Raw genomic sequence first — 13,054 nt, forward strand, 5'->3', positions numbered from 1 at the left:
TGTTTTACAAGAACCTTACCCATTCCAACAATTTTATAGGGTTTATCATCACCCAAACGAACTTGTCCAAAATCTCCTTGAACATAATCATGAAAGCATTTCTTATCAGGTGTGGCATCGAATGAGGCCCCTGAATCTACCACCCAGGAATCAGTAATATTTTTTAAAGAAAGAATCAAAGCATCTTGTAACACTTCACCTATCCAATTTGCTTCATGATTGTTTTCTTGTTGTGCATCTCCTTCTTTTCCCTTCCGAGATCTATAGTCTTTCTTTAGGTGTCCTTTCTTTCCACATTTCCAGCACACTATCCCCGATCTGGACTTGGACCTGCCTTTCCTTGATTTACTGCGATATCATGAGCTCTTTCCTCTTTCCATTTTTCTTCCTCTAGAATCTGCACTCAAAGCATTTCCCGATGTCTCACCGGAGATTTTCCATCGCATTTCCTCGTTAAGGATAGCACCGGAAACATCATCAAACTTTAAAGTACTAGATCCAGAAACAGAGTTACTAATGGACATTACCAAACCATTCCAACTTTCTAGTAATGAGCACAAGAATGACAGAGCTCTAACTTCACATCAAAGTTTACCCCTATAGAACTTAACTGACTTGCAACTGTATTAAAATCATTTAAATGGTCTGCAACAGATCCACCTTCCGACATCTTCATATTAAATAACTGTTTCATAAGAAATGCCTTGTTTGAGGCCGAGGGTTTTTCATATAGTTTCGACAATGTCTGCATCAAACGCTCTGTCTTGGTTTCCTTCGAAATGTTGAAGGTGACTGACGCAGCAAGGCACAACTGTATTGTTCTGAGTGCCTTTCTATAGAGAAGGTTCCATTCTTCATCTTTCATACCCGTCAGCATATTTGATTTTCCGCCCAATGGTAGGTATAGATCTTTCTGATACAGATAATCTTCCATCTGCATCTTCCACAGTGAGAAGTTTTGGTCGTTAAATTTCTCGACCCTAAACTTACCATCTTCCGCCATTGCTCCCACTCGAACCAGGAACCCTTCTTTCCTACGAGTTTATCAGCCAAATAGACCTTCGGCTCTGATACAAGTTGTTAGAATATTATATATTACGGAGCAATGGAACACATAAAATATTGCAGAAATATAAACACAGAAAACACACAAAGCAAGAGAGACACAGATATACGTGGTTCACCCAGTTTGGGCTACGTCCACCTCGAACAGCCAGTCCTTCCTTTCTATTATCCAGCAAAATGAAGAGACACAACCTACAACAAATCTTTTGTAATATCTCTGTTTTCTCTCACAATCTCACCTCTCTGTTTCTTGTTCACAGAATACACATCTATTTCATAGCCTCAAATACAATGCACTCATACAAAGAGAGGAGTTGCCTTCTAGGGCGAAAAACCATAAAATAAACATAAGTTCTACCGTCAGATCATCCACCTAATGAACGGCCCATATTGACTAGAAATTACTATACTTTTAAAAGGAAATTTTACAGCTATTTTTAGCTTCGGGGGCGCTGCCCCTGAAACCCCCTGCCAGGGGGGGGCTCCCCAAAGGTTGCTGTCGCCCCCCCTAGACCCCCCTTGCAGCAAATATTTTACGGGCAGCGTTGCCGCCCACATTTCAAACTGGGGTCCAATGTGGCGGTAGATTTGAATATAGAAGATAATCAGGCTTCACACCCAACAGAGACAATGTCCTCGCCTTTCTATTTTTACCTATACTGGTGCTAGCAGAATCTTCTGCACCCATTGCTCATAATTATTTAAGAAACTCTCCCCACATTATCCCCTTTTCTTCTAAATTTTTCTTGACTAGAATTGTAATAAGTTTGTGATGGCAGATCTTGTTTGCAACCTGGCTTGCACTGCTACTCTGCACATTTTTCACCATCTTCTCAAGGCTTCTGAGCAAGAAGTGAGGAAAATTAATAATTTTTCATGCCTCGAAATGCAACAACAATCGGAGGTGGTATACAAATTCCAAGGTATAGCATCCTTCTCCAATTACAAACTTCTATAATATAAACAGTAAATCTCACCACTTCCCGACCATGGCAATCTATGGAAGTCCCTTTATCCAACTGACCTTAATTCTATTATCAACCACAAACCATTGCCAACGCTTCTTCACTAGCTGCTCTTTTTTAAACCAACACTCCTATGTAAGTGAAAACTTGTGGCTTGTGCAACGAAATCCTCTATAATTTTGAATTTTAAGGACCCGACCCTAACTCAGCCTTCTTTGAACGTCCTTGCAAACTCTAATGCCACTGCCATGTCGAACCCATCAAACTTCTATAGAAATGGTAGGAACCCAAATTCTTGCCATTTCGAACCACACTCCACTTCGCTTTGTTCACACCCTGGAAGGAATTTCTGAGTGAATCCAATGTTTACCTATATTTTTATGCTGAATGTTCATTGCCCTCTATCTTTTTAGACCCACTCATCTGGCTATGATGGAATAGCCCCCCCACATTAGGTATTGATTCATGGCAGCCCACTATGGATGAATCGTGATGATTGGATGCAATGACGGTATAAGTGGCAGTGGCACAATGACTAAAACGATTAGATTATGGGTAAGATAATAATGGTTAGGTAGTGCATAATCATTTCAAGGAGGGTATGTAGGTTATCAGACAGTAGTACCATCACGTAGTCAACATCATAATTCAATCAAACATACTTCAACATTTATTAAAAAGATTAGATTCCAAACCTTACACATCTTGCACTTTAAAGATTTGTTCCTAGATTAGTAAATAATGAAACAAAGCATCAATTAAAACATGGAATGAGATAACATATTAACATATGTGAAGGAAAGTACAGGCCCATAAATATCCCTGATAAACCACTCCAGGACTGTGTAAATTTCTTTCACAGTCAACTGTGTTTTTTCACCAAACCTACTTGCATTGTTGTGTTTGCACTGCACTATGGTTGCACTGCATTGTGCTTGCATCAAAGACTTTTACCAAACGGAGAATCTGATAGGACATACTTCTGTAGTTGGACTTAAAAAAAATTCCTCATTATAAAAGAAAAATTTATTTGCCATCCTTTGGTGTTTCTTGAACATGCCTTCTAGATTGATTGCATCAAATTCTACAATCAATTCATGAGGAAATAAAGAAGTGGGAAAGGGGTAAAAATTTTAGAATGGGAAGGAATATTACCGCAGGGATTTCTGAAACAATATCATTAAGAGGGATAAACAAAATTGCATGTGGGAAAAAATTCAAGGGAAATTAGGGATTTTACGAAATCGGGTAAGGGTAGTTTCTAGGAAGAAAGAGGAAGCTAATTCATTGGAAATTTTATAAAATAAATAGTGGGAATTTTGTTGGGTTGTGTTATATTCTTTCCACATAGTTAATAGGGGGACTGAAGGGCAGCCGTAACCCCACTTTATGGGGTCCGGGGCAACACCCCGGAAAATTTTGGTTTTGGACCCTATGTTAGGTTGGGTTCTATGCATGATTTTTGCACATGATTTTTGGACACGATGGTTTTCTGTCCATGGTATTGGACACGATGGTTTTCGGTCCATGGTATTGGACGCGATGGATTTTGGTCCATGGTATTGGATGCTTCGGCATGTATAAATATGTATTGTAACATTGAAAGGAACATAATGAAAAATCAAGCTGGTAGTCCCGGTTTTGGGATCCAGGGGAAAATCTTTGTGCATATGTGTTTTATGTGTTATGCTCTCACATTGTTTATTTTCTTTGTTTAAGAATTCGTATGCAGTAATTTCTGTACAGGGTTAAAACCTACATTTGGTATCAGAGCTGTTTTGGCTTCAACGGGACGCCTTTGTTGCTGAGGGGTTTTTTGCTTGGGCCTGTGGTAGACCTTGTTCAGTGGGAGATATGCGAGATTGATTCTGGTGGTGAAAGAAGATGGCAAGCAGTGGAAAGATAGAGATTAAGAAGTTCAATGGTCAGAGTTTTGAGTTGTGGAAACTCAAGATGGAGGATCTGTTGGTGGATAAAGATTAGTGGATCGCGGTAGATCTGGGTACTAAACCAACGGGAGTGACTGATGAAGAATGGAAGAAGTTGGATCGGAAAGCAAAGAGCACAATACGATTGTGTGTCTCAGATTCAGTATTGCTAAATGTATCAGGGGAAGCTATGGCGAAGGCTTTGTGGGACAAGTTAGGGACTTTGTACCAATCTAAGTCTCTGGTGAATAAACTGTTCGTGCGGAAAAAGTTGTATAACCTGAGGATGAAAGATGGAGACTCGGTGACAGAGCATCTAAATGAGTTTAATACTGTGGTAAGTCAGTTATCATCTGTTGAGATAAAAATTTCAGATGAAGATAAGTGCATCAGTTTGTTGCGTTCTCTACCAGATTCGTGGGATAGTCTGGTTATTGCAATAGGTAGCAATGCAACTGCTTTGCAGTTGTATGAAATAGTCTCAGCCTCGCTGACGGAGGAGATGAGATGAAAAAATATGAAGAGCCAGAATGGTGATGCCTTGTCTGTACAAGGAAAGTCCCTAAACAGAAACAAAAATAAGTCATCGAGTGGGAGGTCTAAATCTAGAGGGAGATCTAAATCTCCAGGAAAACCTACAAAGGTGGTGTGCTGGAAATGCGGAAAGGAAGGGCACTTCAGAAAGGATTGTAAATCTAAAGCTCATGATAAAGGAAAGGGATCTGATGATGCTCCTTCTGCAGAGGCGAAAACCACCTCAGATGAAGGTGGGGATGTTGTTACCAGGAAAAGTGTCTATGCAGAACTACTAATCCCACTAAGGCTAGTGGTTGCCTTAGAAACAAACAAACTAAAACCACTCTAATTTTCCTTTATGAGAAATAGATGAGAGAAGAATAAAGGAGACCAACCTCTGTCTTGTGCTTGGTTCCTTGTTTGGTTCCTCTCCCTTCTGATAGTCCTCTGCTACTAGCTTTCTCGTATACGCAGCTTCAAAGACCACCTAGAAAGTCACAGCGGCATAACACTATACGAGAACATAGATCTATTATCATAAATAATCTAGGATCAAATGTAAATTGACCACACAAATGCATAAAACATGAATAATACAAGAGTATGGAGGAAAACTTGAATAGCTTTATTGATAATCAAGAAAGAGCCAAGAGAATTACAACCAATTGTTCCGACCCAGCATCATCCTCTCAGCAAGAAGCCCTTCTTCACCTCATGAAAAGCTTAGATCACCCAACACTATGATATTGCACCAAGAAACCAACAGCACTTCCTTACAAGATACAAAATTCCAGCCTCTGGATCTCTGGGATGAGGGATCCATATATAGATGTTTGCAAGGGGGGTGAGTCAGCTTTTGAGATTTGACTAGTGTCTTCTCTCTGATAGTTCTTGATTCCACTTGGAGATTGATGATCTCTTACTCATCCCTGGTCGAATTCAGAGAAGCAAGTGTCATAGGAGAAGTTTCTAGAAGATTCCATGCTCCTCCACCTTGCGGATTGACCTTGCCATTTGTCCCTTCTCGCCCATCACACCCCATAGAAGGTGTTTTTGACATGCATCACACCTACTGTGTGTATTTAGGTGGGATGCAGCGCACTTTGCCTATGGAGCAGGTGAAATGGTCCAGTTTTGACTAGTTCTGAGTAGATTTTCATGTAGAACTTCTGGGAGAAGATGTAATCAGTTGAACTTGTTCTTTTAGGGGTCGGAACAACACTTTTAGGGACTTAAGATCCCTTGGTTTATTGACATTTATGATTGGGGTTGCAGTGCCCAAAAATGTCTATAACAGTTGCCCCCTAAAGCATGAGGTCGTTAATTTGTGGATGTCGGGTGAAATGCTTTATCATGAGGATCTGAAGTTCTTTCAAGCTGGAAGGAGACCTGTAATAAGATACAATACAATACATTATCTTCATAATGTTTTCATAACCTAGCTGAGGCGGGCATTCCCATGCTCAGCTTTATAAATTCATTTTGATGTACATAGGATAGACAATCGTCTGAGTGTAGACTAATGATTCTTGTAGAGCCATCATCCGTTAGGTTGGATGATTATCTGTGCAGCAATGATGTACATCTGATGTCTTTATTTTCCTGAATATATATCGCAGCCCAAATGGATGAAACTAGATCCGGGGTCTTCAATCTCGTTCGATCTTCACTCAAAGTACAAGTAGATCCATGTGAGAGATGTTCTGGAGTCGAACACGGAAAAACATCGCTTGATTACCAACCAATGATGTAAGCTGTTAACATGCGCGAGATGAATCACCGATAATGATGATGACCCTCAAGGTACTACAGTACAATTCACGTGGTGTGAATAAAGGACTTGGCATCAAACACCACGCAAAATCTTTCGGTCGAAGGCTATTAATGTAAACCTGTCGCCGGAAGTGAGAAACTTGCCATTGAGGCATGCAAGCTTCAAAGTACTGAAAGGGTTGTTCCTAGATCAACTTCTTGGATAATGAGCTGATGTCGACAAAAAACGATCCGTCATAGGAGGGCCTTAATTAATCCCACATCAATGACATGGAACGGAGCAAATGATTTTAATGGAGGTGAAAATGATCTGGTGATATAAGGTTCAGGGTGGCGATCATGAAAGAATGGAGCGTAAATGTATTGCAATGGGCGAGACACAGGTGAATTCTCTGAGTGACTTCTCTTGAACATATCGGAGACACTGACATGATGGATTGGTAGCATTAACCCCAAATGTGGATGGCATGATGGAACCATGGTGATGTGACCAGTGAATGGAACAACCCAACCTGACTTGGATGCGGAGTGAAAGTGTCATGTTCAAGAGTGACTTGCTACCAACAAAGTTTCTTCAAGTTTTCTTCCCAATTTTTCCCCAGTCATTGCTGACCAGTACCTCTTTATTTTTGTCAAGCTTGAGGAGGATAACATATGCTTGTTCTATAATTTGCCCTTTGGGAAAACCCATCGCTATGTTTTAACGAGCCTAGCGATAGTGAAACTCGTTCTTGTCTGTTATGGACAAGTTTGTTGCTATTAGGTTTTAACGAGTTTAACGACAAAGATAACTCGGTCCTTTTCATTTTTAGAGAGTCTGAAAGGGGACGTAAAGGAAACTCCAAAAAATCCTTTTTCGTCATCTAATCCCTTAAGTCCGAAAAAGTATAAAATAATACAGAAGGGATGAATTTTTGGTACTTTTAACGAGCCGAACAAAAAAAGCGCTCGATCTTTTTGTGTAATGATCTCTCATGTCCAAAAAGATTAAAATCTAAAGGAGGGATAGCACTTCCGGTCACTTTAACGAGCTAGAGAGGCCAATGACTCGGCAATCTTTTCATATTTTACGAGTCAGCTGAAAAGAGCTTAAAGGAGACTCGTCTTTGAGGAACGAGTGATAAATTTGGGTAGCAGCTCATTCCAGGTAAGGTTTGGAATTTTCCAATCACGACAGTGTTACAAGGATGGCTAACAGGATCACTCTTCGCAGTTGTTCCTCAAAAGGGGTAAACAATGAAATGGAGGTGAATTATCGGCCAATACAGAGTGGAGGTGATGGTGAGAACACGACCAAGGCTTTAAAGGCTGAAGTACTACATTCACGATGGTCATTTACCTGTTCATTTTTTAATGAGCTTAAACGCGGGGAGAAACATTTGCTCATGACTTATGTTTATTTTTTAACGAGCTTGAACTATGTGCTAAAAATGCTCGATATAATGGTCATTTCTTGTCTTTATCATTAATAGCTTTTGTTCCTTCAAGGATTGTACTGCATGCTCAATTGCTTCATCAAGCTAGTTAGAAATGAACAATATACGTTTGAAAAATGAGTTAATACACTAATATTTTACTTGAATTACGTAAAAAGTAATTAAAAGTGCTTTTACCTCTCATTTTACCATTTCATTTGAACTCTGGTTTGTTGGAGCTTTGGAGGTGCTTTCCCTCCTTTGATTTTCACCAGCTAATTCTGGGAGATTCTGCAGATGATTCTTGGCGCCGTCTGAACCAAGTAGGAGCTAAACTTGAGCTCTTTCATTTCATCCTTTCCATTTTGTATTATGAGCCTGATTTCTAGTTTTTATGAGCCTTTGGGGTTTCAAAAACTCGCCCTAGCTCCATCGCACCCTTTCTATATCGAAAGGTGCGTTGTATGTTGGCCTACCTACTGGATAGTAAGCATGCAACGCACCCAGAACACTGTTGGGGGTGCGATGGGCGCAAGGAGGGAAATTTGTGCACAATTTTCAATGGAAATTTTTTCCTGTTTTTCACCAAATCAAGATCTAACTCTTCTCTTGTTTGTTTTCAGAGATTCATTGGAGCAAGATGCCTATTAGAACGTGAGTATGAAGAAGAGGACATGCTTTCTTTACATGATCCGGTTATGGTAAACGCACTGCGGAACTGTGGCCTGTTCAAGTTTTTCTGCATCTCTAGCATGAGGCAACAAATCAACTTGTTGCAGTATTTGCTTGATGCATGGGATCCTACCAGCCAGGTGTTCCAGATTAGGGGAAAATCCATTCCCTTGACTGTCGTGGACAACTATTTTTTGACCGGCTTATCGAGGCAGGGTGCCCCTATCTCATTATCAGGTTTGACCCGTGGGGGTGAATCTGTGAGAGATTACATTCACAAGTATTGCAGAGAGGGATCTCAGCCGAGTAAAGAAGGTAAGATCATTATCTGAGATGTCACTAACAGGTCCCTGAGGACCATTCTGTATACTTTTGGTAGGATGGCTGGTGGTGCGGCCCTTCACGTGGCCAACCGGTCTTATATGCAGTATGCCTTAGAATGTCTCGAACTGAAGGTGTTCAAATGGTGTGATGGAGTACTCTCTGTGATGAAAGAACAGTTGACCAAGGTGAAAAATGGAAGGTTGAAGAACTTTGGATATGGTTCTATTTTGACCGCCTTCACCTTGGAAAAGATCCTGCTGATGCAGCCACAGTATATTTCACTTGGTTTACCTCCACCGACTGAGCCACGGATGCAAAGATGGGTTGACCATATGTCCAGACATGATGGTCAATCTAAGATTTCCTTTTCTGATACCTTCTTCGGGTGGTTTGATCGTCAGGAGATGGTTTATTTCGAGTATCCATATGCTGGTATGGATTTCCGGGGTGACCCGGATCTGGCACTGCCAGCTGGCGAGCAGTGGGGTGCCATTGGTAAGTTCTCTGACCATATTCCTGATTATCGTTTCGCTTCATAATGTTCTTGTGCTTTATTCTGTCAAGACTAATCAGAACTCACGTGCTCATGTAGATATTGGACTAGTTCGGCCAGTAGTACACCTGAGAGTGCCAGCTGCCGCTCCAGCAGGAGAGGCTGTGGGAAGGGCTATCCTTCGTGACCTCGATGTGGCCAAGACTCTTTCAGCATTATAGGATCAGGTCGAGGACCTCACTCTCGATATTCTGGATGTGAGGACTGACGAGCTGCCTCTGCGGTTGCAGCGACATACTACTGGCGTGCCAAGTCGATGGACTAGGCTTTTACGCATGATTGCACAGGCGGTGACTTGTTATCACCAGCATCATTAGACTAGGGTGCCCCCTAGCATTTTGAGTTTTGGGTCATTTGACCAATTTTGTCTTGGTTACAGAACATTACGTGTAAACCATAAACAGTGATATATATATTTTTGATTTTCGAAGTTTTATTTTGGTTAAGTTACATGATCCTGATGCAAATATTGATGAAATGCTTCTTTTTATAAATGTTGCAAATGTCTATCTAACACATAATCTGCCAATGAGTTAGTTAATGTGTTTAAGTTTCTGGAAATATGTTGATATTGAATAAAATCAAATTGCCTTTCCAAAATCTTGACCCTTAGGAACATGCGATAAATAGCTGGATATCGGACGGAGTAGATACCAGTGAGCTGTAGTATGACGAGCTATGAGTCTAGCCCGACGACAAGTTGGCGTATGTCATGTGTGATGGCATCAGAGAGAAGTTCTATCAATGCGCTATATTCAGCGATGTTATTTGTTGAACGACCAATACATACCCCTCTGAAACTTACTAACTCGCCGCTTGGATAAAAAATGGCCCAGGTCGCAGAAGATAGGTTCCGCGAACTACGACTTGCTCTGTTGACATATCCAACAAAATATTCCAATGGGTTCGACATCTGCGACAAATGAAAAAGTGGATTACTTAATCAAAACGATTACCCTTAGCGAAAACAAAAATATAACAAAAGCATATGGGTTACCACACTGAATCATGCGTAGTAACGCTTAAGGTACAACCCGTTACGAGGTTGTGCCAATGGAATCCCGTCATAATCCATTAACTCATAGGCTCCTTTTGCTAACACTCGCTTAACATTATAGGGGCCCATCCATAAAGACTTGAATTTTCCTACTCCCAATTTATCGGATTCTTGGTCGTAAAGTAAGACCAAATCACCTTCTGAGAAGACACGGGGTTTGACATTTTTGTTGAACTGTGCTTTGACTCGTTTCTTATGGGCTTCGTTATCCAAAGTGGCATCACAACGGGTTTCATCCAATTGGATTAGTTCCAAGAAATGAGTGTCCTCTTCTGAAAATCCGGGGAGAAGGTCGATTGCGAGTTTGAGCGACGAGATTTCACACTGAACTGGTAAGATTGCTTCCAGGCCATACACTAGTTGGAAGGGTGTAAACCTGGTTGCATTCCTTACCGATGTTCGGTATGCCCACAAGGCCGAGTACAGGATCAGGTGCCAACTCCTTTTTTGGACTCCAATCATCCTTTGCAGCATGCGCTTCAGGACCTTGTTGATTGCTTCAACTTGTCCGTTGGCCTGCAGGTAATATGGAGTAGAGCTGTCGTGAGACAACCCTAATTTGGCAGCTAATTCGGCCATCATGTGATTGCGAAAATGCGATCCATGATCTGTGACTATAGCCTATGGAACGCCAAATCTGGCGACTACATGGTTAAAAAAGAGAAGGGTAGTTGTTTCACGAGTGTTATCTAATGTAGGCATCGCCTTGGCCCATTTGGTAAAATAGTCCACTGCGACTATGATATACCCATGCCCCCCGGTCGAGGTAGGGTTACATGTCATGAAATCAATGCCCCATTTGGCGAATGGCCCAACAGCAACTATCGGCTGCAGAGGTGCAGATGGTCTTCTGATTTTGCTATCGAAAATTTGATAGACATGGCAACTTCTAACTGCGGTTATGCAATCTTTGAACATTGTTGGCCAGAAGTATCCTGCTCGTAAAAAAATTTGCACTGTAGCGTAACCAGATTGATGCCCCCCACACGTGCCTGAATGGCAATCATTCAAGACTTTTTCGGCTTCCTCATGGATGAGGCACCTCCTCAGAACTGTATCGACACCACGACGGTAAAGCGTATCACCGACGATCATGTAATCTTTTGACTGGTATTGAATACGTTTTTGTTCTAGGCGGGAGGTATTAGGCCTATATTTTTGGGTTTGGAGATAGATGATTATGTCTCTATACCACGGATTGCTTGAAGATATCAGAAACAAAGATTCATCCACGATTGTTTCTTCGGATGTTTCATCATTGGACGACGATGGGAGATCACATAATAATTCTACGAAAACCAAGGCTTTCTTTGACTTGGATTTTACAAATTCCAGATCAAACTCTTGTAGAATTGCTATCCATTTTGAATATTTGCCCCCCAGCAACTGTCGCGACAATATATAAGTCATGGGGTTGCAATCTGACAGAATGGTAGTTTTTCGAAAGAGGACATAGTGTCAAAATATCTGTATCACTTGAACAGCTGCGAGCGCTAGCTTTTCAACATAAGAATATTTGCTTTCTGTATCATTTAAGTTTTTACTTAAATAATATGTAGGATGTTCTATTCTGTTTTCTTCTTGTACTAAAACCATTGCAATGGTTGTATCCGCTGCAGCCAGATACAGGTTAAAATATTTTTGATAATCAGGAGCATACATTAACGACGCTTTCATTAAGGATTGTTTTAAAGCATCAAAGGAAGCTTCCACAACCTGATCCCAAATGAGGGGCACTTCTTTTTTCAATAGACGTGTATAACCTTTAGCAAGTTCGGCATAATTTGGAATGAACCTCCTCAAGAAGTTTGCTTTCCCTTGGAGTTTCTGAATCTGAAGCAAGTTTGAAGGTGGAGGAAAATTTACGATTGCCTGTACCTTACATGGGTCGAGACGAATCCCATCCTTTGAGACTACAAAGCCAAGTAAACGACCATAACTGACACAGAACACACATTTGTGTGGATTGAGCCGTATCTTGTAGTGTCGACAACGTAGAAATATCGCTCTTAAATGTTGCGGATGATCGGTCCGCTTTCGCGAATGAGCCGGAAGGTCGTCAAGATATAGTTGAATGATGTTTTCGATGTCGTGGAAGGCATAATTCATTTCCCTTTGAAAAGTTGCCCCTGCGTTCTTTAAACCAAAGGGTAATTTTCGATATGCAAATGTGCCCCACGGACAAATAAATGCAGTCTTTGATTGGTCCTGTGGGCGGATATTTATTTGATTATACTCGGAGAATCCATCCATGAATGAAAATATTTCACACCCGGCGCATTCATCAATTATCTGGTCAATAAAGGGTGTAGGGTAGTTGTCTTTTGGACAAGCTTGATTTACATCCCTATAATCGACACACACTCTAATCGTACCTCATTTTTTCATCACCGGAACAATGTTCAATACCCAATCAGTTAGAGGAACCGGGTAAATGAAACCAGCATGGAGAAGCTTTTCAACTTCTGCCTTGATGGCAGTGGCTTTCTTTGGGTGCACCTGCCGTAGCCGTTTTCGTACTGGTTTGACATCTAGATACATCTTAATTTCGTGTTCAACTATACTCGAATCAATGCTTGGCATTTCATCATATGACCAAGCAAAGACATCTCTGAATTTGCGAAAAAGAGCGTTATATATTTCCAGTTCTGAAGGGGAACAACATTTTCCAACATAAATATTCTCTACAACACCTGTTTTGGTCGAGATATTTATGGTGATAGTCTCTTCAATGTTGGACAAGTTTCGCTCTGAATCCACCGTGTTTACAGTATTTGATAGGAAAT

The sequence above is a fragment of the Pinus tabuliformis genome, chromosome 8 (assembly GCF_031772625.1).
Source record: "Pinus tabuliformis cultivar Carrire ecotype Pingquan chromosome 8, CPIR1, whole genome shotgun sequence".
Classification (NCBI taxonomy): domain Eukaryota; kingdom Viridiplantae; phylum Streptophyta; class Pinopsida; order Pinales; family Pinaceae; genus Pinus; species Pinus tabuliformis.